The 27,551-nt window shown below is 34.8% G+C and overlaps 1 pseudogene; it reads right to left on the reverse strand.

The window, feature by feature from the left end:
• LOC132152266 (ubiquitin-like modifier-activating enzyme 1) overlaps positions 1-27,551 on the reverse strand; it is a 31,114-nt pseudogene that overhangs the window by 1,566 nt on the left and 1,997 nt on the right.

The raw sequence follows: 27,551 nt of genomic DNA on the forward strand, positions 1-27,551 counted from the left end.
TTTGATAATAGTTAATAGAAAAAATATAACCAAAGACGTATCATTAAAAAGCGTCCCGCACGAACCTCTACCTCCTCCAACAGGACCTCAATTTCAGACTCAGTAAAGTTTATTTTTTCTTTGTGCTCATCATTCTTAAGCAGAAAATATATACAAGATATATATACTGATAATGATGGTAATATATTGTATGTTGGTAAAATATGGTAATGATATTAATTAGGGGGTATCTTCAAGGTGGACATCTGACGCCAGTCAGCTGCGCACAATTTCAAGATCATTTGTGATTTATATATGCCACATCTGGAAGAGAGGCTTAAGCCCGTGTTTTTGTGCTCACGTTCGTTTTCTCTGAATCGCACTTTTGAGAAAAGATCTTAGAACAAATTTGGGATGGTTTACACAGAACATTTTCTAAATGCCCCTGGTTTCCAGCATCACCTGAGCAGGTATTCCTCTTCAAATGAGGGAATGATCTCCAACATCTGCTGGTAATCTGGTATCTCACACTTGGTTGCGGTGTGTACCAAATCAGTTATGCTGCGCAAACAATAATTTTAGCAATGAATAAAAATACCTCTTCTGTTTTTAGACTAAATCAAAGGACCAAACCTTTATAACCAGCATTATCTTTATATAAGATACGATAAGAAGAGTTGCTGTGAACTAATGCAGAGAGTGTTTATTAATGTAAGGGTGTGGTATGGACTCGCTCATAATTATAGAGAGACAGGAAGGTCACTGTTATGCACTGTTAAGTAACATCAGCTATGTTGAGAATGAAGTGCTAATTTACTGTAAAGTAACTATAGTTGAAGAACAATGTAGAATACAATGTAAAAAAAAAAAAAAAACTAACTATATGAAACGTAAAAAAATGTGTTCGAAATATATACAAATGCACCTTTACCCAAAATATTTAATTTAGAAAGTTCTGTGCAATTTTTGAGGGAATAAGTTCGTTATTCTGCATTTTATTTAGTTTTGTGTGTGAAAATGTCTTTCTGCAGTCTAATCAAATAATGAGATAAAAAGGAGGTGTTAAATATTAGTTTATATTCTGCTCCATTCGCAGAGCTAGGTAGTAACTGATTACATGTAATCTGGATTATGTAATCAGATTTAAAAAATTGGTTACACTTTATTTTAAGGTGTCCTTGTTATACATTTAAGTACAGAGTAATATTAATTAACTATGTACTTACTATATGATTAGGGTTTGGTTTAGGGTTACTTGCATGTAATAATGCATGATTAATTTTTTATTATAATATTAAGTACATGTAACGTGCAACAAGGACACCTTTAAATAAAGCGTTACCAAAAAATTAAGTTCTTTTATTAGATTAAATTACATTTTAAAATATTCTGAATCAGACTACAGTTACATGTTTATTGGTTACATATTATTCACATATTAATTCATATTATATTACAGAATATTATAATTCAGTTCCCTAATTATTATTATTTAATTTTCCTTTCTAAAATAGCCTAACCCTTATATATACATTCAGAGAGTCTTCCAGTTTTGTCTGGACAGGTGCTGATAATTACGCAGTAAATTCAGAGACCACACAGAATTTTACCACTGGATGTACAAAAATCTATTCAGTTTTAAGAAGTGTTTTCTCAGCAATTCAACATTGCCTCAACTGATGAACAAACTCATTTTTATTTGAATTATTATGGGTTATTTTTGTCTTTTATAAGGCTTTTGTCTTTCAAACACATTAAAATGCACAAAAAACACATTAAAATGCACAGAAAGAAGTATGAATTTGATTAATTCAACATATGTTGTGCCCGCAAACATCAGTGTGTGTTTTCATCTAGAGTGCATGAATAGTTAGTTAACCAGTTTTCTACATGCACTACTGTTCGTTATCAGTAAGCTTTTTTTATTTTTTTATTTAAGAACTTAATACTTTTATTCAGCAAGGATGTATTAAAATGATCAAGAAAAGAATCTTAAAAAGAATATATAATTGTTTCCACAAAAGTATTACAAATGTTGAATGAATTTTTCACAGCTGTTTTCTGAAGGATCATGTGACACTAAAGATCGGAGAAATGATGCAGAAAATTCAGCTTTGCATCACATGAATAAATGGCATTTTAATATATACTGGAATAGAAAAGAAGCTATTTTGAACTGTAATAATATTTCACAATATTACTGTATTTTTAATCAAATTAATGCAGCCTTATTGAGCATGCTTCTTTCACCAACTTTTAAAAATCTTATCGACCCCAAACTTTTGAATGCTAGAGCATGTATTTATATGGCACAGTAAAATCAGTTTTGGTTCCAAAGACAAGACAAAGAGATGTAGAAAAAACTGTTGTGTGACTGAGTGTGAATGGTCTCTGATGACTTTTAAGTGTCTGATGTTGACAGCGTGTGTGCTTAACCTGAATGTGTTTCTGCAGTTCCTCCAAGGTCATTTCCTTTCGACCCTCACGCCGGCCATGCTCCAGGAAGTCGTCCCAGAGAGAGTACGCCGCCCCGGGACCTGCCGACAGACACTGCACACTGGATCTAAAACATGCTTAACACACATTAACACTTTCAGTTGAGGGTATATACTAGTTATCCTGTGCATACTAATGTACCTCCAGTTCACTAAGTTTACTGAGTCTGCATGAATTACATGGATGTGGCATTAACAGCTGATATAGATCTTGTCAGCCCTGATGACACCTTTTCATCTCATGTCTTAGACCTCAAACACAGTCCAAGTCACAGGATATGCTGAGACAAGATAAACAGAGAACAACGAATGGGAAAGAAACACATTTATTATAATATTTTTTTCTGATTTACTTGTTAATGTTTTGCAAGCAGTTGTGGTCTTTCCTCACTGAAGCTTGATAAAAAATTGCTTGCTTAAAAATACTTATACTAAATCCTGAGGCAGAGTTCATGCATTACAGTACATTTTATGTCCATTTGCACAAGTTTGAATTATTCTGTGTACCACAAAACTGGTGTAGAAAACATTTCACTCCAAAATTGGTAATAAATATTTTTATTTTTTTAAGTCACACTTTGAATAAAACATTGAAATAGCATTTGCTATTAATTAAAACATACTCCAATAAAAAAAAAAAAATTCTAGTCTATACTGGTAAAAATGAATAGAGAACATATTACAAACCTCTCATTTAGAACCATTTGTTTGCAGCTTATAAATTATGAATGATAAATTCAAAAAATGTTTCATCTGTGCAAAACATTTGCCTGAGGTGCAGTGCATGAAAATGCAAGGAGACACTGTTTTATGACTGCTCTGAAAAGAGGAAGTTCAGTCTTGCTGGAAAAAAACGATCCATGTGTTGACTTGATCTTGCTGACAAAATTTCAAACATACTGCATGTCAAAGTATGTATAAACCTTCACCTAAAAATACACTGCTTTTGTGTAATCAAGCACAGCACTAAATACTGATCTCAAAACCAGGCCTCAAATTCCTCCAGGAGCAAACTTTATAGCTCTGCACTCTATGAACAACTATCCCATAATTGAGAACTGATAAAATCTCCAGAGATATGAAAGAGCTACCAATAAGCAATACAATTGTCCTCTGGGTCTGTTCATTTTAATATAGACGTGAGACACATCACCTGTCTGCTGCAGACATACTTCACCTCTGCTGGACTTTGTACCTGTGTAGAATTACTTGGACTTCATTTGTTTAGGGAAGCTGTTCTTCCTTGGCTCATAATGGAATGCATATGATAAACTAAAAAAAGTATTTTAAACTCACCAAGGCTGGATTTCTTTGATCAAAAATACAGTAATATTGCAAAATATGTTTACTATCTAAAATAACCGCTTTCTATTTGAATATATTTTAAAATGTCATTTATTCCTGTGATCAAAGCTGTATTTTTTTAGCATCATTCCTCCAGTCTTCAGTGTCACATGATCCTTCAGAAATCTTATATGCTGATTTGTTGCTCAAGAAACATTTCTGATTATTATCAATGTTGAAAACAGCTGTGTTGTTTCATATCTTTGTATCAGGAGTCTTTTAAAGTTATAGAAATAGAAAGTTCAAAAGAACAACATTTATTTCAAATTTAAGTCTTTCTATTAATGGTTTATCTTTAAGGTTATGTTTTATCAATTTAATAAGTCCTTGAAGAATAAAAGTATTCAATTTCATTATATATATATATATATATATATATATATATATATATATATATACATATATACATATATACACAAACAAACTAACCTCAAAGTTTTGAATGGTAGTGCAGATCAAAGTCATCTAACCCAGTATTAGCATAAATGTTTGTAGCAGTGGATATAATGGAGAAATTTAAGTCTTCAGACATGTTGCCGGGAAGGATATCACTGTCCAAAAGTGATAGGGGTCGAGTTCTCTACTCAGTCCTGTAAATAGCAAGACTAGCATATGTTTTAACCACAGTAATTTGAAAACCAATCAATTTGTCATGCTGTTCCGACTCCAACCACATTGCAGTGCATACACTGGATATATCTACTCCACCCAATCTGCGACCAGATCTTCACTTTTAGAAGTTAGACTTTCCCTTATGCTGTATGTGTGCCAATTTTGCAGGGTAACTATCATTTTTGATTACTTATATGGCTAATATCAAGGTTGAAACAAATAAAGACACCATAATCAAAACATAATATAAAAGTTAAGCAGGCATTTCAGGAATGGATGAAACCTCATTGCATGCTAAGTCTTAACTAAGAAAGTAGGGGTCAATCTAACCACGAATGAAAGGGTATAATGACAGTGTTAACCTCTCCATAGGAGGGCTAAAAATTAGCTTAGTAATGTGGAAACCCGTTAGTCTTCGGGGAAAGATGCAAATCCTATCTGAAAACGTCTTAAGCCTGTAGAAAGCATCCTCAGATCCAGGTGTTGTCCTGCCATAAACCTTCATAATCCCATCACTTGATTGCGTCTGTGTTGTGGTGCCACACGTCTTAATGCTTTGACTTATCTACACTCCCATTCCAAAACACCACTGGGATTGGCACTTGGCTGAGATCTTTTCATTGTTTTATTATTTTATGTTAATTAGTTAATGTTGAAATTTGTAATTTTTTTCCATGTTCATGTGTGCAAAATGCTCTATCGATTTGCATTAACAATCAGAGAAAAAAATGTGTTTGGGGTCACCAAGATAAAAAAAAATACATTATTACTTTTATTCAACAGGGATGTAATAAATTGATAAAAAGTGACGGTAAAGACATTGATAAAGTTAAAAAAGACTTAAATAAATACTGTTTTTTAGCTTTCTGTTTGTCAGAGTATCCTGAACAAATGTCATGGTTTATGATGGTCTCCACAAAAATATGAAGCAGTACAACTATTTTCATCAATCAACATATTAGAATGATTTCTGAAGTATCATGTGACACTGAACACTGGAGTAATGTTGCTTTGCATCACAAGAATAAATTACATTTTAACATATATTCATATAAGAAACAGATACATTAAACTGTAGAAATATTTCACAATATTACTGTTTGTACCGTATTTTTTGTTCAAATAAATGCAGCCTTGGTGAGCAGAAGAGACTTCTTTCAAAAACATAAAATTTTTCACTGACTTCAAACTATTGAACAGTATATGATCTGAATAGATGTTAATTTTTACACTATTAGTCAAACAAACTCCAAATCTTCACAAATTAGTCATTCAGCACATGCTTTTAACATACACAAAAGTTTCTTTCTTGTTCAGAAAAACAAGGTGCATTGTTTCAATGTCTCTGCAACTCGTTGTAATTACAAGGAAAAAGATTGAAGTCTCCAAAATATCAAGTTCCAAAATCACAGTTTTAAATGAAGAGACAAACAAAATATAAATCCAGAAGAGAATGAACCATGATTCTTCATACCATCACCATGCTTGCTCACTGGGGGTTTTAAGGCATTGCTCTCTGTAAAATGCTTTAAAACAATATGATTTATAAATTCCAATGGTTCCTGAGTTTTTATTTTTGAAATGCAGTATATATTTCACAGAGCACTGTTCTGTTGCTATAGTCCATAGAGGATGAATCTATGAAATTCTGAGCCAAACGTGAGGTAATCACTCTCAGAATAAAGCTCTGCCAACATTCTCATCTGTTCTTCATAAACTCGATCACAGGCTGCATTGTAAACCAGGCTTTTTTTCACATCTCTGCATGTGTCTCTGCAGTGCCCATGCCAGAGAGAAGAATTTAAGGGAGCACACAACTGTTCAACAACATATCTTGACGATTGCATTATGAATGCATTTACCAACTAGAAAATATGAGTGACTCCTGCACATGTGAAATGTTAAAGGGAGTACATACAAAAGATCTTGTATCTAGTGGTGGACAAATGACCAATGAGTCAAGTCTTTATGAGTTGAGTAGAGGCTTGAAAGCAGTTGTTGAGTGACTGCTCGATGTGGCCTGCAACACAATGGTTGATTCTCAGAGACAGGAAACCTGACGCAAAGGGTGCAGCATGATAAGTCACCCCTTCCTGTGGAATAAAAATGGAACGGTTCACGAACTCTAAGGTTCGGGGTAGAAAGAATCATCACCAAAACTATAACAATGAACTCATTTTCATAACCTATACAGCTGAAACTGTTTCTAGAGTTTGTATTAATCCCTAGACACTCATGAGGTTTTCATTTCCATAAATGTATAGAATAGGGTCTTGTTGTTAGGGGACCTTCTGAATCGCAGTTATTATTGTGGTATCAAATACTTTAGATAATACTTCAGCTGTAAAAATGAACTGACTGGCCACCTTTCAAGTCAATCAGACAGGGCCTTACTTAAGTGAACTGTTCTTGGCCAGAATAATACATTTAACTTAATCATGATAGTCTTGCAGTGCAAGACTAGCATCTGTTCATTCTTATGAGTAGATAAGCATGCAATCATCTTTCCAATGTGTGCCAATGGCAATCTGTAAGATGTTTGGGAAAATAATGTCTTATGACAGTCTTTGAAAGTCCCAACTTCAGCGTGTTGAATCACCCGCAAAAGTCCAGTATGTATAAGCTGAAAGGCATAACTGAGGAAACACATGGCCTCAAACAAACAGATGAACATGAAAAATCCATTTCCCCTGGTGCTGTTTTACTCTGTTGCTACAAAAAAACATCAGCTGATTTGTCCATGCCACTTCTTTAACGTCACGCAAAGGTGATTCTAGCAATGAAATGAAACCTCTGACGCAACTGGGACCTCCAAAAGTGAATATGTGCCCTGAGGGTTAAAATATGGCAGCCATCTGATTCACAATGTTCAGCCAAAACACAGCTGATAAACACATTATGGGCAATAGAGATTGGAACCTGGCTGGGACCTTTTCTATTGTTGAATCTGAAAAATATTATGCATGGTCTATAGCGAGTGCTTTTGTCTGCAAAATACTACTGATTTGCCTTAAGGTGAAATGGAAAAAATTACTGCATGCAAAATTGCAGGAGCATCATAAACAAATCCCCAATAATAAGATTGAAAATGGTTAGAAAGACTTTGGTCTATGAAAGAAATGACTTATTAAGCATGGATGCATTAAACTGATAGCTTATTTTACAAAAGTAACAGTAAAGACATTCAAAAAGTTTCAAAAGATGTCGATTTCCTTTCTATTCTTTAAAGAACCCTGAAAATGTTATCACTGTTTCCTCAGAAATATTAAGCAGCACTGTTTTCAAAATTGATAATAATAAATGTTTTAATGAATCAGCATATAACAAAGATTTCTGAAGGATCATGTGACACTGAAGACTGGAGTAATGACGCTGAAAATTAAGCTTTACCATCAAAGAAAAATAATTGTAAAAAATTCAGAAACTTTTATTATAAATTGTATTATTTCACAATATAACGGTTTTAGTTCATTTTTAATCAAATAAACGAAGCCTTGGTACACATAAGAGGCCACTTCCCGAAACAAAACTGTTGCTGTTGATGTTTTGTTTATGAAGAGACTCTGTTTAAAAGCATACACAGTAAATAACACTTCCCATATTCTGAAATTAAAATGATGTGATCTTTCCAGCTGTATTCATGGGTAGAGAACTAGGACTAGGACCATTAAAACACATGCCGCTCTCAACAACGTGAAATATGCTTTCTGGAAAGATGGTTTTCATAGGAAAAAGAATGATCAATTCAGTCAATCAATCAATCAATCTGTAAATACATAAAGCTAATATTCAGAGCATTTCAAAGAATTCCAATCTACTTTCCCCTAATAAGATATTACAACCACATTATACTAAACACATCATTACTCTCAGCACATGTAACACAAAACGTATTTGTCTTTAAGTCAGTAAAGTGTGCCATATATTTCTTGGAATATAAGGCTCTGATGAGGTCAGATTTATCCTCTTTTTTTAGTTGTCTTTTTGCATGCTGTATGGCCTTGCTAACAGAGCACTCAGTAGCGTGAGATATTTGTCCTGTGGGAGTGAAAGTAAAATCCTAAGTACTACAGAATCTGTCACTATGAATTATGCCAAGCCATTCAAACATGGTTTGTAATTTTCAAAGAAACAAAAAACAACCAACAGCTTACATTATTCTTTTAAACATTACACATGTAGCACTTTTGAAATGCTATATATTTCATTGCAGTTTGAGCACATCACATCTCAAAGAGAGTTTTTTCTTGTGAAAAGTGTGATATTGACCTCATTTCTGGTGTTTTCACAGACCAGCCCTTCCAATTAAGCATACTGTGGCTTTTACGCTCTAGCTTGGGGGACATGTTTGCATGGAAACCAACTTAATTGAATAAGTGTTTTAATGTGTCTGTTTGTTTTATGGTCAAATTCCTCTATGTTCAGCAACGGCATTGCATTGCTGCATCATAGACACAAACACAAATGCCAGCAGACTAAACAGCTTGTTTATTTTTTTTCTCATAAGGCATTATCACCAAATTCTTCTGATAACACAACAACCATTCCGCCCTGCAACAAAACAGTCTGGATTTTGAAACTCTAATTAAAACTGTTGATTTAACAGAAAAATAAACACATAATTGAGAATGTTGTGTACACATCCCATATCCATTTTTTTATTACATATTCCTGGTCTTATTGTGCATTATTTATCAGCGCATGTCTTTCTAAAGAAATATACTTCTTTTAGTCAATAAAGTATTTAATTTATTGCTTGGAATCTGTAAAACATGCAACTGGACAAGGATTATGCATCAATTTCATGATTAATTTATTGCTCTAGAATTCTCTCAGCTTTTTCCATCAGGTACACACATGGTTTCTTAGTCTAAGACTAGCTAACCCAAACCAGAACTTTCCCATCGAATTTAAAGACTGATTCCAGAGCCACCACTGCACATGGAGGGGAAAGCTCATCTTTCCTGCACTCAACACTGTGGGTAAAGAAAATAATGTGGTCTGTGGTCTGATTGATCCACACTACCAACTAAAAATCACTGCTGGGAGAAAAAGTTCATAGTCAAGACTACTGGTATAATAATTGATGGCTGTATTTCGTTAAAGTCTTGTCCACTTTGCAGCTTATTCTGGTTATGAAAAATTACCATTTTATTTGAATGAAAACCAGAGGGATTTCTGTACTCACTCAGCTATACTAACGTAATGAAAAGAAAAGTTTTGAAGACCAGAGATGTAGAAGGATTAAAGCTCAAAAACTGATGCAGATACTCTTAACAACTTTAATTATGCCTCTTCACAGAGGCAACAGATGAACAGTTGAACAACAGATGAAAAAAATCAGATCAAAAATACAATAAAAACAGTAAAATTGTGAAATATTATTTTAAGTAATTTATTCCTGTGATGCAAGTTGAATTTTTAGCATCATTTCTCCAGTCTGCAAGAAACATTTCCTATGCTTACATATTATTCAATGCTAAAAACAGTTCTGCTGCTTTATATTTTTGTGGAAAATACTTTTTAAAGATTTTTTAATGAATAGAGAGAAGCATTTATTTGAAACAAACTAATAAAAAGTCTCAATTTTATTCAATATCACTCCAAAAGAACCGCAACACACATTATGAGAAGCATCAATAAGTCTATATTTCATGCTCAGTTCCTACAGTATCTTTTAATTCTGCATGTCCTAACATTTTGCACTACATTAAACATGTGCATCATCCTCCTTAACACTTCATCAAGATGTCATCATGTAAAGTAATTAAGATGGTGTGTTTGTGCATCGTTAATAAAGCACGCAGTTTTAACTAAGACCAAATGCTCGCTGATGAATGTACACATTGCTCAGCTCTATTGTTAAGTGCTGATTATGCAAGTGAGTGCACTCTACAGTAAACACAAAAAGAAAAAAAGAGTGAAAGAATGAAGTAAAGATGTAATGTTTTGAAACTCCATCATAAAAGGGAACGCTTGAGAACAAAGAAGTGAGAAGAAGCTTTGGGATTGAGCAGATGGGCTTTGAAACCTCCACCCCCGCCCCCCAGCCTCCTTCTTTCTTACATGGTCTCTCTAAAAAGCTGATTAAAGGAATAAAAAGGCAGCCGCAATGGGGCTCAAGAATATCTGGTTCTAATAGAGGAGTTTCCTGCGATGGCAGGAAATAGCTGTCATTTCTGCAGGGTTCACTTTCTTCCTACTCACTCGTCGTAATTCATAAATGGTCAAATAAGCTGGCACGTGTCATATCCAAATAAATGCTCTCACTTCATAGTTAATGGTATGCTCTCAACTCCATTTGGTCTTCAAGAGGAGCAACAACTAGTCCATTATGTAAATGCAAGTGAAAAATGTGTGCTCTTTTTCAATTGTTAGTCTATATAGGCATGCATTAGATGGACATTTTGCTCTTCTTTTTAGCAACTCACTGGAACAACTGTTGTATTTAAAAGCACATCTCTGTTTCCTCTGCTCATACTGTACATGCACAGATATTTACATCCAAAGTGCTTGAAGCAAAGATGGATAACAAACTAGACCAGTATGACAACGATCTATCCAACAAGGATGCATTAAACTGATCAAAAGTTAAAGATTTTTATTTTAAATCATTGTTCTTTCTATTCATGAAGAAAAAAAGGTTTCATGGTTTTCACAGAAATATTAAAGCAGGACAACTGTTTTTACTGTTGGAATATATACAGTAAAGTATACCATTTGGAATCCCTGTCATGAATAGTCATGAATATGCGTACCTGTATAAGAAGACTTAGACAGAAAGGCTTGAATTATAATTATTACATTAACAGGTAAATTGATTTATTAACAGAAGCAGGTTTAAACATGAAGGTCCAATTTCTTGAAAATACAAGTACCAATTAACTCAATAAAGATTGGCACATGTGTAACAAAAATTCAGTCATTTGACCAGGGATCAAACCACCTTTGGAGAAAGGCAAAGTCTGTACTGCACCTGTATCAAACAGTAATGCACACTGATACATCCAAGTGATCCAACGTCAAAAGATCACTGGTCCAAAACAAGAGAAATGAAACCTAAAACAAGTCATTTATATTCACATAGTGCTTTCTACAGAAAATGTGCCTTAAAGTTCCAGTAAACAAGCAAAAGATGACTTTTACGCAGACAAAAACGTGTTCAGGCAGTGAAGGGAGAGATCTTCAGAAGAACCAGACTCACACAAGTGATTGATGGAGACACAAGCACACCAGCATCCCATGCTGACAACCAGCATCTAAAAGAAAACACATGCTGCTCTTTTCTGCAGGGTTACAACAGACAGAGTGCCATAAAATGCCTTGAAAGGCTACTAATAAGGACCTGAAGCTGCCACAGCAATAACGCCAGCAGGCAGAGCACTCTCTGTCTCACTTCAGATGAAGGCGCATTCTCTCAAGCACTTAGAGTAAAATTCTGCATGCTGGGAAACATTATAATACTGTATAATACTGATGCATAGTCATTAAAAGAGGGCTAAACTGACTATTATCAACAAATAAATACGGGCTTCTTGATGCTATTATAAAGATATTGCAATTTAAATGAAAAGAAAAATGGAAAGCTCCCATTGTGGCTTTCAGTTTATAAAATACATCATTTATATAGTCCTTAAATAAGGTCTGCAACACTAAACCAGGACATTCTCATGACACAAGGAGTTCTTTAAAACTCATCTTGAGAGTGTTAAAATAGTGGAGGCTTTTAAAAAGGAAGTCCTTGGTAGAAAACAGGAAGCTACAAGCATATCTGTCTTTCCTCAGACTAGATTTATTTTAATAGAATAACCTTCTTAGTCTGTGATCTGTCAAATTTCCATAATTCTGTTTTTCTGTTAATTTTGGAAAGCTACTGGCTGTTATGTATTTCCGATCAGTCAAATACAAATATGTCTTTCTTTTGTTTTCATTCCTCTAAATCCATGAAATGTTCCGATTGATGCCTCGTGGCTGGAAAGAAGACTAACAGATTTTCCACAGCTCAATTTAATAGACTGACAGTTGATAAAGCCCCATATGGTGACTACAACTTCACCATCACAGTCTAAACAAAGGTTTTAAAAAAGGAAATGTTAACTAATCGACTCAATAATTTGTTTTCCATGTGACTGCATTCAAACAGTATCAGAATCACTAAATAAAGCTAAACCTCAACTAGTCCCATGTGTGGAAATGTTTCTTGTACTTGGAAAAGAGAACTGAACACTGTTGCGTTATATGAAAAAGGTATGCAAACAAAACAAAAGGAATGGAAAAAGTGAAAGGGGAGATGAAAAAAAGAAAGGCCAAAAAAAGTTTCTGAACGCTTAAGCCTCACTTAAAAAACGAAGAAAAATATGCACACTATAAGCAAAATATTAAGTCTGGGGCGAGTTTTGAAAGGAAATGTATACTTGAATTCAGCAAGGGTGCATTAAAAATGATCAAATGTGACAGTTAAGACATTCCAATTCTGATTTTGATTTCAAATAATTGCTGTTCTTTTGAACTTTCTATTCATCAAAGAATCCTGAACAAAATGTATCATGGTTTCCACAAAGACATTAGGTTGCACAACTGTTTTCAATAACAAGAAGAAATCTTTCTTCAGCAGCAAATCAGCTTAATAGAATGATTTCTGAAGGATCATGTGATAATGAAGACTGGAGTAATGATGCTGAAAATTCAGCTTTGAAATCACAGGAATAAATTACATTTTAAAAAACATTAACATTGAAATGAGAGATTTAAAAATCTAATAACTTTTTACAATATTACTGTCGTCACTGTATTTTTAATCAAATAATTGCACACTTGTTAAAGCATAAGAGGCTTCCTTCAAAAACATAGAAAAATAGTTTGAACAGTGTATTACAAAAAGAGGTTTGTTAGGATTTAAATGATACAAAATGGATATACTGTTCAAAATCAAAACAATAAAATATTGCGTCACTTTGTTGAATTAGTGGAACACGTTGTTAATGTGATGAAACACACCTATGGTTCCTCTGCTAGGACACTTGTGTGAACCTGAGAATTATTAAAAGACATTAAGCAGAAATGATGAAGTTAGAAAAAAAGTTATTTTTGTCAAGTTGGATTTGTGTGTCTTTGGTATCTACCGTAAATACCTCTCAGGGCCACTGCATGTTCTTGTAATCTAAACAGTGTGTGTGTGTGTGTGTGTGTGTGTGTGTGTGTGTGTTTGTGTGTGTGTGTTGAGTGTTTTGAGAATGGAGCAGTCTGGACACTCAAGAAAATGGTTACATCGCACCAGCAACTTGAGCTTGTGTGTTACAAAGCCCAGCTAACCGCCTGTCCCCTTGGGTGAGAATTACCCTCAACTCTGACCCTGCACATGGTGTGGGCGGCTGTGTCTGGGGTTTGCATTAAGTCATCTATGAAGTCTGTCTGCACAAATCTTGTGCCATTCAGTTGTTTTTAGTCTCTAGTGGTCGTTATAAACCCATAAGCACACCAGCTCAAACCTAATCTCCAGATTTTGCATGCAAGTATTTTGAGGTTTGCTGCTTTATACATGTACGTGTTTGTCTGAATGATCAGTTGTCTAAATCTGAACACATTCTCTTTGAAAGTGGAAGTCCCCTAAACTGAGCACCAGGTTGGCAGGTGAGGGTCTGTGGGGGTGAGTGTACAGTTACTATGTGGTTTAAGCCCCTTAGGAAGAAAATAAGTTCACTAAAGCCTGTAGTGATCCAGGCGCAGACAGAAGACGGATGCTGTAGCCTTTCACCCCAGCCATTACTCCTTACCCATCACCCACAGCCCCCATAACACAACTCAATCACAGTGAAAATAACCTTTATTCAATGCACAAGAGTGATTATAGGGAACAAAATCATTTGACTAATATGTTTACTCTAACTTACAACATATTAGTCTTCCACAAGTGCCTAAAATCAATTGTTTGAACAATAAAAGACCATAAGCACAGTGATACTGTAAAAAAAAACATATAAATATACATATATATATTCTTCATGAAACTGTAAATAAGACAAATATTACTCGAGTATGTTTTACAAGAACGTCTTTATTTCAAAATTTCATGTTTAATTCATTGTAATTCTTTGTAATTAATTGTAAAATTTACTGACAATTTCTAAATAACATTTTTTTAAACCAATTCTTTAAACCATGTTTTCAGTGTACACATGAAAACAAATTGTTATAACTCTATTGGTAATTAGACATTAAATTGTTTATATATATATATATATATATATATATATATATATATATATATATATATATATATATTATCATTAGACAAATAATATTAACACTGTATTTTAATATAATATTTTAGTATTTTATTAGCTTTATAATTATACTACTACTACTACTACTACTAATAGTAATAATAATAACAATACTTATTTTTTTTTACTAATACTAATAAAGCTAATAAAAATTATATAAATAAACTGAATATCGTTTTATAATTTTGCTACTTGATGCCATGCATCTATTTTACTAGAGTTAATAGGTTTCAGCCAATGTACTTTGCATTGTGACTAACAACCCTCTTAAACCATTGTGAAATTCCTGGATTGGAGTCACAGATTGCTATTTTTATAGATTTTGTTAGAAAAGAGCCAATAGAGACTTATAGTCAACATAAATACATTCAACTATTATGATATACTGTTTTCAACAGCTAAGAGCACCTTGTGCTAAATTCCTATAGAATTCAGAGCCATTCTGTTGTTCTGTGTTTGTTACTTTTTAATTAGAGAAATAAAGGCCTGTTAGATGGTGATAAGTGAATAGTTTTGTCACTTACTGTAAATGTTGGGGCCACACAAGTATTGTGTTTATACACGCGTTGTGGTAGGACGTAAGGACGAGCTTAAGGAGCTCCAAACACATCAGTCCGGCAATCACAGCTGTTGTGGCGATTACTGGAATGATGCGGCCAGCAATTAACTTGCTCTGCAGATGAAAAAAGGATATTATCAACTTAAATATGCACTTACACACTGTGCACAGTTTGCGAATGACAAATACATGTTTACTGGTACAATCAAGTATGCAAAATATTTATGGAAAATAGTACATGCAAAAAATTGAATCTGGAATGGAACTCTATGGTCTATTACTGTATAATCAAAATGTCTTTCCTCAGGGTGTACTGTATACTGTATATGTACAGGAACTGAGGACACAAACCCCCGGAGGGGAATGCTGATCACTTTAGATCTTGTCTCACAAACAAAAGCACAGCTGAGTTGCTTGACAAAGACAAAAGTCATTTACTTTGTGGTGGTTGGCTGTTGGTATATCGTAGTTCTCTGCCCTCAGGTTGGATGCTGCAACTATGTAGTCCATGTGGAAACTACTGTCATCATCCTGGAACACAAGAATTAAAAAGAACATTGGTAATGTACAAACAACTGCATTATTATAAGCACGGACACATAAGAGGGGTTCGCACAGAATGTTCTTCCATTCAGTCTCGGTTGTCTCTACATATGCATCAGACTCACATCATTGGCCAATGTGCTGTTTTTTATGCATTAACTTTATGTATTAACTTGTAATATACTTCTTTAATTGGGGGAAATAAAAAAATAACTCTAAAGGATACTCGTCAATATACAGTACAGACCAAAAGTTTGGAAACATTACTATTTTTAATGTTTTTGAAAGAAGTTTCTTCTGCTCATCAAGCCTACATTTATTTGATCAAAAATACAGAAAAAACAGTAATATTGTGAAATATTATTACAACTTAAAATAATAGTTTTCTATTTGAATATACTTTTAAAAAATAATTTATTCCTGTGATGCAAAGCTGAATTTTCAGCATAATTTCTCCAGCCTTCAGTGTCACATGTAACATCCAGTCTATCACATGATCATTTAGAAATCATTCTAATATTCTGATTTATTATGAGTGTTGGAAACAGTTCTGCTGTCTAATATATTTGATCAATAAAAGGTTAAAAAGAACTGCATTTATTCAAAATAAAACATTTTTTTTAATAATATATATTCTAATAATATATTTTCTTTACTATCACTTTTTATCAATTTAACACATCCTTGCTGAATAAAAGTATTGATTTTATTTAAAAAAAAAAAGAAAGAAAAAAAATTACTGACCCCAAATTACTAACAAATAGTGTATATTGTTATTACAAAATATTTATATTTTAAAAACATAGCTTCTTTTCTTTATATATATATATATATATATATTTTTACTTTTTATTCATCAAAGTATCCTAAAAAAGTATCACATGTTCTGAAAAATATATTAAGCAGTAGAACTGTTTTCAACTTTGATAATGAATCATCATATTAGAATGATTTCTAAAGGATCATGTGATAATGATTCTAAAAATTCAGCTTTGCATCACAGAAATAAATGATAATTTAAAGTATAATACATTTAAAAACAATTATTTTAAATTGTACAACCCGAATTCCAGAAAAGTTGGGACGTTTTTTAAATTTTAATAAAATGAAAACTAAAAGACTTTCAAATCACATGAGCCAATATTTTATTCACAATAGAACATAGATAACATAGCAAATGTTTAAACTGAGAAAGTTTACAATTTTATGCACAAAATGAGCTCATTTCAATTTTGATTTCTGCTACAGGTCTCAAAATAGTTGGGACGGGGCATGTTTACCATGGTGTAGCATCTCCTTTTCTTTTCAAAACAGTTTGAAGACGTCTGGGCATTGAGGCTATGAGTTGCTGGAGTTTTGCTGTTGGAATTTGGTCCCATTCTTGCCTTTGCCTCTGCTGAAGAGTTCGTGGTCGTCTTTGACGTATTTTTCATTTAATGATGCGCCAAATGTTCTCTATAGGTGAAAGATCTGGACTGCAGGCAGGCCAGGTTAGCACCCGGACTCTTCTACGACGAAGCCATGCTGTTGTTATAGCTGCAGTATGTGGTTTTGCATTGTCCTGCTGAAATAAACAAGGCCTTCCCTGAAATAGACGTTGTTTGGAGGGAAGCATATGTTGCTCTAAAACCTTTATATACCTTTCAGCATTCACAGAGACTTCCAAAACATGCAAGCTGCCCATACCGTATGCACTTATGCACCCCCACACCATCAGAGATGCTGGCTTTTGAAATGAACGCTGATAACATGCTGGAAGGTCTCCCTCCTCTTTAGCCCGGAGGACACGGCGTCCGTGATTTCCAACAAGAATGTCAAATTTGGACTCGTCTGACCATAAAACACTATTCCACTTTGAAATAGTCCATTTTAAATGAGCCTTGGCCCACAGGACACGACGGCGCTCCTGGACCATGTTCACATATGGCTTCCTTTTTGCATGATAGAGCTTTAGTTGGCATCTGCTGATGGCACGGCGGATTGTGTTTACCGACAGTGGTTTCTGAAAGTATTCCTGGGCCCATTTAGTAATGTCATTGACACAATCATGCCGATGAGTGATGCAGTGTCGTCTGAGAGCCCGAAGACCACGGGCATCCAATAAAGGTCTCCAGCCTTGTCCCTTACGCACAGAGATTTCTCCAGTTTCTCTGAATCTTTTGATGATGTTATGCACTGTAGATGATGAGATTTGCAAAGCCTTTGCAATTTGACGTTGAGGAACATTGTTTTTAAAGTTTTCCACAATTTTTTTACGCAGTCTTTCACAGATTGGAGAGCCTCTGCCCATCTTTACTTCTGAGAGACTCTGCTTCTCTAAGACAAAGCTTTTATAGCTAATCATGTTACAGACCTGATATCAATTAACTTAATTAATCACTAGATGTTCTCCCAGCTGAATCTTTTCAAAACTGCTTGCTTTTTTAGCCATTTGTTGCCCCCGTGCCAACTTTTTTGAGACCTGTAGCAGGCATTAAATTTTAAATGAGCTAATTAAGTGGATAAAAGTGTAAAATTTCTCAGTTTAAACGGTTGCTACGTTACCTATGTTCTATTGTGAATAAAATATTGGCTCATGTGATTTGAAATTCCTTTAGTTTTCATTTTATTAAAATTTAAAAAACGTCCCAACTTTTCCGGAATTCGGGTTGTAATAATATATCACAATATTACATTTTTTTCCTGTATTTTTGATCAAATAAATGCAGGCTTGATGAGCAGAAGAAACTTCTTTCAAAAACATTAAAATAGTAATGTTTCCAAACTTTTGGTCTGTACTGTATATTTTCTTAATATCATGCCATTTCTATTCATATTTTTAAAACACCTTTTGATTTGTCTACCAGCAAATATTCACCTACCAACCATCTGTTCATTTATTACCACAGGGCAAAAGCGATGGAAAAAAAGCATCACACTTTGTTGTGTTCAAAGTTTGATGCTGATTGCTATCTTTAGAGTTGTATGAAAAACCACAGGTATGTTTGCACACTTTGGTACAACAGGGTCTAGACAAAGATGTCATACCATGTCATATTTAAACTTTGATAGCTTCCTATTTTATTCACATATTGTCACAGTGTCTGGGTTGTGTCCCTGGGTTTCCACTAGATGTCCCCCTTTCTCACGGTGTCTGTCACCTTATCACTTCGTGTTCCCTTATTTGGTCACCTTCCTCCTTGTTAGTAATTGATTGTTCCCCACCTGTCTCCTGTTCCCTCATTATCCTTCTGTGTATTTATACCCGGTCTGTCTGAGTCTGTGTTACGGAGTCCTTGTTTAATGTTGATGTTAATTCATGTCCGTCATCTTGCCTTGCCTTGCCTTGCCTTCGTGTTTTGTTTATGTTTGGATTTGTTGGATATCGACCCCTGCCTGGACTGTTTATTCTTTGGATTGCCCCTTTAATAAATACATACCCGCAATTGGTTCTCTCTCCTGTGTGTTCTGTAACACCGATCGTGACACATATAATGTTCCAGTAATACTGAACATGAGTCACATTAAACAGACTGCAACTGTTCCAGATTTAACTAGCAAATCATATAATTATAAACTTAGTGATATATTCAAAGATATGGCCATTGAAAACCTAATCGTAGCTCAAGAACTTTGGTTTGATATTAGATATTGCAGGAATGCTAGGATACTCATGCTAGAAGGTTTTGTTTTGGCACTCTTCTTACGCCCCAGGCACCGCAGCACTATAAATTCTGTCGAGTATTGGGTGTGTTGGGGCAACTGGGTGGGTGGGGTTGGGGGGTAGTGTATAATTTGGCAACCCGATGCCACCAGAATCCCCCCAAATGCACATTCCACTGGAAAAAACAAGCAAAACATCTGATCTGGCAAAAAATGCGTCATAGCTTAAAGTGCACACACACACTTGCACATGCATATGGACATATAACACAACCCGTGGGGCCCAAAAGTCTGAGTCCACTAGCAAGGCAAGGCAAGGCAAGGCAAGTTTATTTATATAGTACTAGAGAAATGTTTCATTTTTCTAATTTCATCTTTTTACACAGCCACATGATCAATGTCACTCATTTACTTACATCATCTGTGACCTAGAAATAGAGCAGAATCTGAAATCTTATTTCTTCTTTATTATAACTACACTTGGTTTTAAAATGTTCAAAATCTTAAATCTTGCAAGATCATGCAAGACATTTATACAGAAACCTTTGCCTGACCATTGCTATGTGAACATTCCCAAAAATATACCAGAATGCTTTCATCTTCAGAGAAAAGACTAAAGACGGAAGCAACCAGAGAAAGAGAAATGATTGTACAGGTCAGATTTAAAGACTGAAGAGACTGTGAAAACCAAAGACAGATACATGCAGAGAAACACACAGACTGAGACTAATCCTCTTCCTAACAGAAAACACGACTGAGATGTTGTTCTGAGACTGCTGCTCATTCAGTCTCCATGTATGTGTGTGGAAGCCCATGTGTCATGCAGTCACGACAAACAACAAAGCGAACACTGACTAAACCAGTGTGCATCCAGAGTCTTTCATAAGACCTGCTGTCTCTCTGAGAAGCATGTCACAGCAGTGAGGTTCTGTAAGAAAATCTGTCTCAACAGAGAGGATGACTGTTTTCTCTGGTCTGTAATGGATGGAGCTGGTTAAGGGTCGATGAAAACTGCAGTCGGGGTTGGATGTTTTAGGGCCAATTTTGTGGTTGAATGAGACCTCCTACCTGAGAGTGGACGCCAACATGTCTGACAGACTCATTGCACATACCAAATGTGTGCATTTACTGGGGATGTCAAAGTTAACACTAACTTTTCAGACAAATTTTATGTTTAAAACTGCTAAAGGAATAATTCACACAAAAATGTAAATCATACTCATCTCACTCTCATGTCATTCCAAACATATTTAGTTTCCTTTAGTAAGCGTTAAGTCAAACAAGGATGTTTTGCAGAATATCTAAGCTGCATTTTGTTCTATACAATGAATTTTAATGGGTGTTGAAATAACAAAACCAACACATACTGTATGTTCCTCTGCAGTGAATGTGTGAGTCTGAACAGCTGATAAAAACGTCACACTTCAGTCCATAAATTAACGAATTGTGAAGCCAAAATCTGCATGTACTGTATGTTTTTTTTTTTTTTTTTAAATCCTGCATACAAAATTAAGAAGTTTTCAACCTCTGTTGCTTTCTCTAGTGAAAAAGTCATCTCGTCTAAATAAGGAGAGAAGTATGTACAGTTCTGTTGGTGGATGTTGATGTGAGAGGACAACAGGAGATGGATTTTCTCACTATAGGGAGTGTTATTATTGATTATGGATAGATTTGTATGTCACAAGAAGTTAATAGATGTTTTACAATGTGATGTTTTTATCAGCTGTTTGGACTCTCTTTCTGACGGCACCCATTCACTGCAGAGCATCCATTGGTGAGCAAGTGATGTAATGTTATATTTCTCCAAATCTGTTACGATGAAGGAACAAATTCATCTACATCTTGGATGGCCTGAGGGTAAAGAAATTTTGGATCATTTTGGGGTAACAGTAATAATCGCAAATCAAAATAGTTTTATTGTAGCTGGCAGATCTAAGGCGAAACTGCGCGTTTGTGTTTGATTTTGAGCTGAAGGATGGAAAAACTTGCCATGGCTCACAGACACAGATGTAGGGGAAATGACAAGGGGAAAGTGTGTAGCGCGTTCAAAAAACAACACTTCCCAAAATGGGTTAACCTTTGAAACCATAGAATTCAAACAGACTTTTATGATTTTAAGGGAATTCCTTTAAGAAAACACAAATAAAGGTTATAGAATGGAATCATTTGCATAGAGATGTTTTTCTTGGTTTTTATTTCAGTTTATACATGCATCTGAAAGGGTTTCTGAGAAAAGCATGACTTGATTGCTAATGTAGCTCTGTGTGTGAGTGTTTGTGTGTGAGAGAAGTAGGGGGTTTAACACGTTTTCACCTTGCTTTGTTAATCACAAGTGATCACTGATATCAGATACTATCTTACTTACAACAGGAGAGGAACTGTGAGTCATCTAAACTAAGACAATGCTGTCTGCAGGGGATGATGGGAGATCCCAAGGGATGTGTGTGGGGATTTACTCAATAAAACTCACATAGTTGGTGCCAAAGGTCAAAAGATGACAAAGGATCTCTTTTTACGCCCATCCAGAACGGAAGTCCAGAGCTTGTTACCTAGAGAGGTCCAAAGAAGAGGAAAAAAAAGTGTTTATATATATATATATATATATTTTTTTTTTAATGTTTACACACACACACACACACACATATATATATATATATATATATATATATACACATACATACAAACATACATATATATATATATATAAATAATTCAGAATATATGCATATGTAGGATGAATTACTTTTATTATGTATACACTTTTAATACTTTTTATCATTTTATTTATTTGATTTTATTTATCATTAGATGTTTGTCCTTTTTTATTTCAAATGTTTTAATAAACATTGCTTTAATATTCCTAAAGATGCTATGTAGTTCTATTGTTATTTTATTTATTACATGTGTACGTAGACTCGATAAATTAAATATTCAATATCAATACTTTTTATAATATTTTTGTTTTATTTATAACATTTATACATTTTATACTTTATAATCTAATAAAAGATTCATGTTTTATTTACTTTTTTAAATAATTATTAATATAATGTGTTTGTGTAATTTATTATTATATAAAAATACTGTTAAAGATGCTATATAGTCAGCTCCATTAAGCAAGAATGAAAGACGTCTGCATGTGTTGTGGGCCAAATGGAAGCCCTGCACAAACTTGTCACATGCTGATGTGAAATGGATGTGATTGGTCACCATAAAGCCATGTCTCCAAGCCTTTTGCTCAGACAGACAGAATAATGAGTTTATCATGTGTGTGTTCAATGCAATTGGTGTTTTAACAAAAAAACAGAAGTTGCTGTTCAAAAGAGCGCAGACAGACCAAAAGATCATTAACAATCACACAAAGCTTATTCCACTGGTTTAAAAGAAAGAGTTGTTTATGTTGATCTTTACAACTGTTTTCCTGCACTCCAGGAAAGACTCCAACTGATAATGAGAAACCAAACCTCAGTAGAACTTCATGATTCATTCTTTTTTAGTATTTTCATGCAAAATGGATCATGCACAAACCCTCAAACTGAACTGTGGTCTACATTCCCACTGCACATCTGCAACTTCTGGTTTTGCAACTGTTATATCTAGACATGTGAGATAAAGCACATTTCAGAGTTTCAAAACTCTTCTTGTCCATATCACCCCTCCTCTGGACGCATGTTTATCTCAGTGTGCAGGAACTTATGCTATGGTTTAGACCTCCCTCCGCATCCATACTGTTACATAACCACAAACTACCTTTTTTTAAAATGATCAATTGTACTTTTACCCGGTTAATAAGACTAAATTAAAATCTCACATTAAGAAAGAAAATGTTGCAATATCCTGTCATTCTCATAATGAAGAGTTTTGTTATTATAATTTATAAACCTCAGATAATTAATGGCATGTTATTGAATGACAAGGTGCCTATTATTGTGACTTTATCATGCCATTTAAACCTTTAATGATCTCTCACCACACATGGTTCAGGGCCCTCCGTTGTTATAGACAACAGTGCCACCTGCTGGTGCAAATTGAAACTGACTCAATCAACTAAAAAAATAATGCATGATTTGACAAATTATTAAAAGCCTACAAGTAATCATTTAGCCTATCCTATTTATTATGTGTCTAATTTTATCCCAAGAAATAAATAAATAAAATAATAAGAATTTGCTTACAGACCAATGACAGTTTTTTTAAATATAATCTTTAATCACATTTCACCCCCTTATTGTCATAAAAATCTGTAATTTGAAAAAAAAAATCTAATTTATATATATATATATTCAGACTGTCTGGTAATTATAATTTTAGGGGAATAAAATTGCTCAATTATCATAAAAATAATATCACGATGGAAAAAAAATCACACCAGTTCTTAAAAATGTAATTTATATATATATATATATAGATAGATAGATAGATAATTCCACTAGGTCGCATAACTGGCTTGAACCAGAAACCTTCTGGTTACTATCCATATGCTTTAGCCACTATGTCACACGCATGTATGAATGTGTGTACACTGGTCTCTGTGTTACCTGGTCAGGGGGAAAGCAGGGCAGCATTTGTCTAATGTGATTGTTGTAGAGTGTTTTCCACTGTCTGTGGGCCCAGCTGACACAGTCAGCTCAGTTCTGAGGCCATTCCTCACCCAGACTCCTAGACGCCCTCCAGTATTTCCACAGCCTCCACATCCCCACGCGCAACTGTGAGATTAACAAATGTTGAGTCACTGCAGAAATAGAGAAAAGAGGTAGCACTATCAGTATGAGTAGTTTTTGTTTTTATTATTTTTTTTAACATTAGTTGTTTAGGCTAAGCTTCATATGGCACTAAAAATGTGGCTATTATCATTAAACAAAACTAAAACGGTTAAAAACACTTCCAGTTTTTAACCAAAGAAAGCTGCTGAGTTGGGTGGGGTCCTTCCTTTACTTCACTCAAAGGCTGCAATTTGCTGACAGCCAAGAGGAAGTAGTTGAGACTGAGGCTGTGAAGCTGCTGCCTTCCCTTTGCGGTATCTGCCTACAACACACAGCACCTCGACTTCCTGCACACTCGCCTCTCTATAAACATCCTTCACTTCATTTCAGATGGAAAAGAGATCTGACAACACTTGACACTTGTGGCAGGAAGCCAGGGGGCAGCCTGGGGTTGCACTAATAATGAATAGCTGAGCCTGGACAGGAGCATGTATACTATTTCATATTTAATGATATCTGCATCTGTTGATAACTGTAGAGCCTCTTCCACACAATTGCTCTTCTATACTATTAACTAGTTAAATTGAATTCATCTATATCTGATGAAATTGTTCACATTCTCTGCTGTTTGTTTGAAAAGCCCTTCAAACTGGTCTCTGGCCCACTGAAAATGACACATAATTTATTTGTGATTCACATACAATCATAGCTTCATGTATGGTAAAAATGCAACCACTGCATTAAAATGACCACTTTGTGTATTTGCAAATACTAAGTGATAAATGACAAAAATGCAGCGCGCACTTACATGTGTTATAGTTAATAATGTTAGTAATTTTATAGTTAGTATAATGTTAGCAATGTTATAGTTCTTTGATGTGGACGCTAATATACAGCAGCTATCATTCTAGCTTCATAGTTATCATTCTTGGTTTGAATGAGCCTTTAATCAACATTTGGAGTAATACAGCACATTTTAACTCCTAAAAAGCTCTCATCAACATGAAAGTGTTTGTGATCACACATGAGAGAAATGGTAATAGATGTTTAAGTGGCTGATCAATCAAATAAACTTTTCAGTACATTACAATCAGTACAAGTGCCTTCTGACCTGTAACGTATGCTCCATATGGTGAGAGAAGTTGTTAAGTGAGCTGATAGGAATGGCTTTCTGCCCTCAGATGTGGAGGGTCCGTATGATTCAGTCAGATGTGGAGTTCCTCCCTCCAGCTTTTTGTTTCACACACAGAATCGGTCGACATTAGAGTTGTGACGTTCGCGAACGAACCGATTCTTTTGAACGGCTCATAAACATGAACGATGGGAGCCGAGTCGCGGCTGGAGGGGAGCCGTTCTTTCTGTCGTTCTTTTTTCCTATGCGTGTTTCACACAGATGCACACAAATGAGCTCCCCCGCGAGACAGAACAGTTATAGGGGGAGGGGCGCACCCAGCGCAGGCCAACCCTTTATAGCGTGATGATATTAGTTATTAGTTGTGCACGCATCCTTCACGTGAGTAGGACTCCAGTGGAAAAAAAACCCTGCGTGCCTCTGTCATTGTCAGCTGTCACAGACATTCATTTCAGCCCACTTTGTTATTGTTCATTGACTTGAAGGGGCTGATGTCCTATTTGCAAAGTTTACTGTAGTATGTAGACATTTCCATTTTATTTATTAGAATTTTATCTACTTTAAATATTTTTAGTTTTCTATCAAAATGTTCTTGTGTGATAACAATGTTCTTGTGTGGAAGTGTTTGTAGTAAAAGCTGTTTTGCACAGAAATTCATTGCAGCTGGCTTTGTTTTTGATGTTTATTTGTGAGTAGGTATTGTATGAATAACATAAGTCAACATAGCTTTACACACACACACACACACACAAACTTTGTACTAAAGGTAAATCCAAAATAGTGATGTCACTGTCTAAGCAGAGGGATTTGTGCAACCCTATGGAATATAGTCCACACATGACAAATGAGGTAATAATCATTATTTCAGAATAATTCAAACTCAGATATTGGTGTGTGATATCTGAGTTTTAATTATTTGACTACAAATCTCACCTCATCATTCCTCCCAGTGATTATTTCCAGGATAAACTGAGATGCCCCCAAGCTGGCTTCTTAAAACTGACTAAATATTTAAAAAGAGCCAAAAGAGCCGTTCTTTTGACCGGCTCTTTGAAAGGAACGGATCGCGAAGATCCGGATCCCTTCAAAGAGCCATAAATCCCATCACTAGTCGACATAGACTCCTCATGCATAAGGAAAATAAAATGTTAGACACATGTTTACAATGTTGGTAAACACTGTTGGTGAATCAGAAAACTGAGCAGAGTCAGCACTCACGTGCATCCACATTATCCAGCGCGGCTGCCACACCATCAAGGTTACTGTAAGATGAATGTGTGTAAACCTCATCCGTCACACACACGGTTCTGGTGAGCGGTGATGTTCATGTAAGGGATCATCTCTTTAACCGACTCTGCCACCACCTCAGACGTCAGCCGCTGAGAAACACAGAAAGAATAAATATAAATGCATTACAGTGATTTTATCACAGTTAACGGGGAAAATGTGATACAGATGTGGCTCATTCAATCAGATTTCATATTCTGTTGAAGACAACTGTCTTCGATCTTACTGAATTTAATGAAAGTGTAAATTCATTTTATAGGTGTTCTTTGCTGTTGTTTGGTGCAAACTCGTCTTATCCCAATGGCTTTAGAGTGGAACAGAAGCTGTTGATTCAGATTAGATCACTCAGTAGAGTCCATGTCAGTCACTGTAATGTTCCCGCCCTCTCCCGCACCCAGACCAATCAGAGCAAAGTTCTTCAGCAGCTTACAACCAATTGCTCAAGCTCCGACCTTATCATAGACAAAGACATTCTGATGAGAACTCACAAGAAATATGACATGAAAAATCTCTGAGAGTAAGACTGAAAGTGAGACATGATTGAAGTAACATTTTGGACGTTATGTTATTTATAGCATATATACAGTATAATACTGTTAAAAGTTTGGAGTCTTTTATTCTAATATTAGTATAGTATTAGTATTTGTAATATTGTCAAAAAGTATTAAAATGTAGCTGTTTTCTTTTGAAAAACTGTACATTTGAAAATGTAATTTATTCTTGTGATCAAAGCTGTATTTTCAGCATCATTACTCCAGTCTTCAGTGTCACATGATCTTCAGAAATCATTCTAATATGCTGACAACTGCTCTAGAAAAATTTCTTATAATTATCAATGTTGAAAACAGCTATACTGCTTTGTATTTTTGTGGAAATGTGATACATTAATTTCAGAATTCACTGATTAAAAAAAAAAGTTATATAATATATATATATATATATATATATATATATATATATGGCAAAACATTG

Source organism: Carassius carassius, chromosome 10, assembly GCF_963082965.1.
Source record: "Carassius carassius chromosome 10, fCarCar2.1, whole genome shotgun sequence".
Lineage (NCBI taxonomy): Eukaryota > Metazoa > Chordata > Actinopteri > Cypriniformes > Cyprinidae > Carassius > Carassius carassius.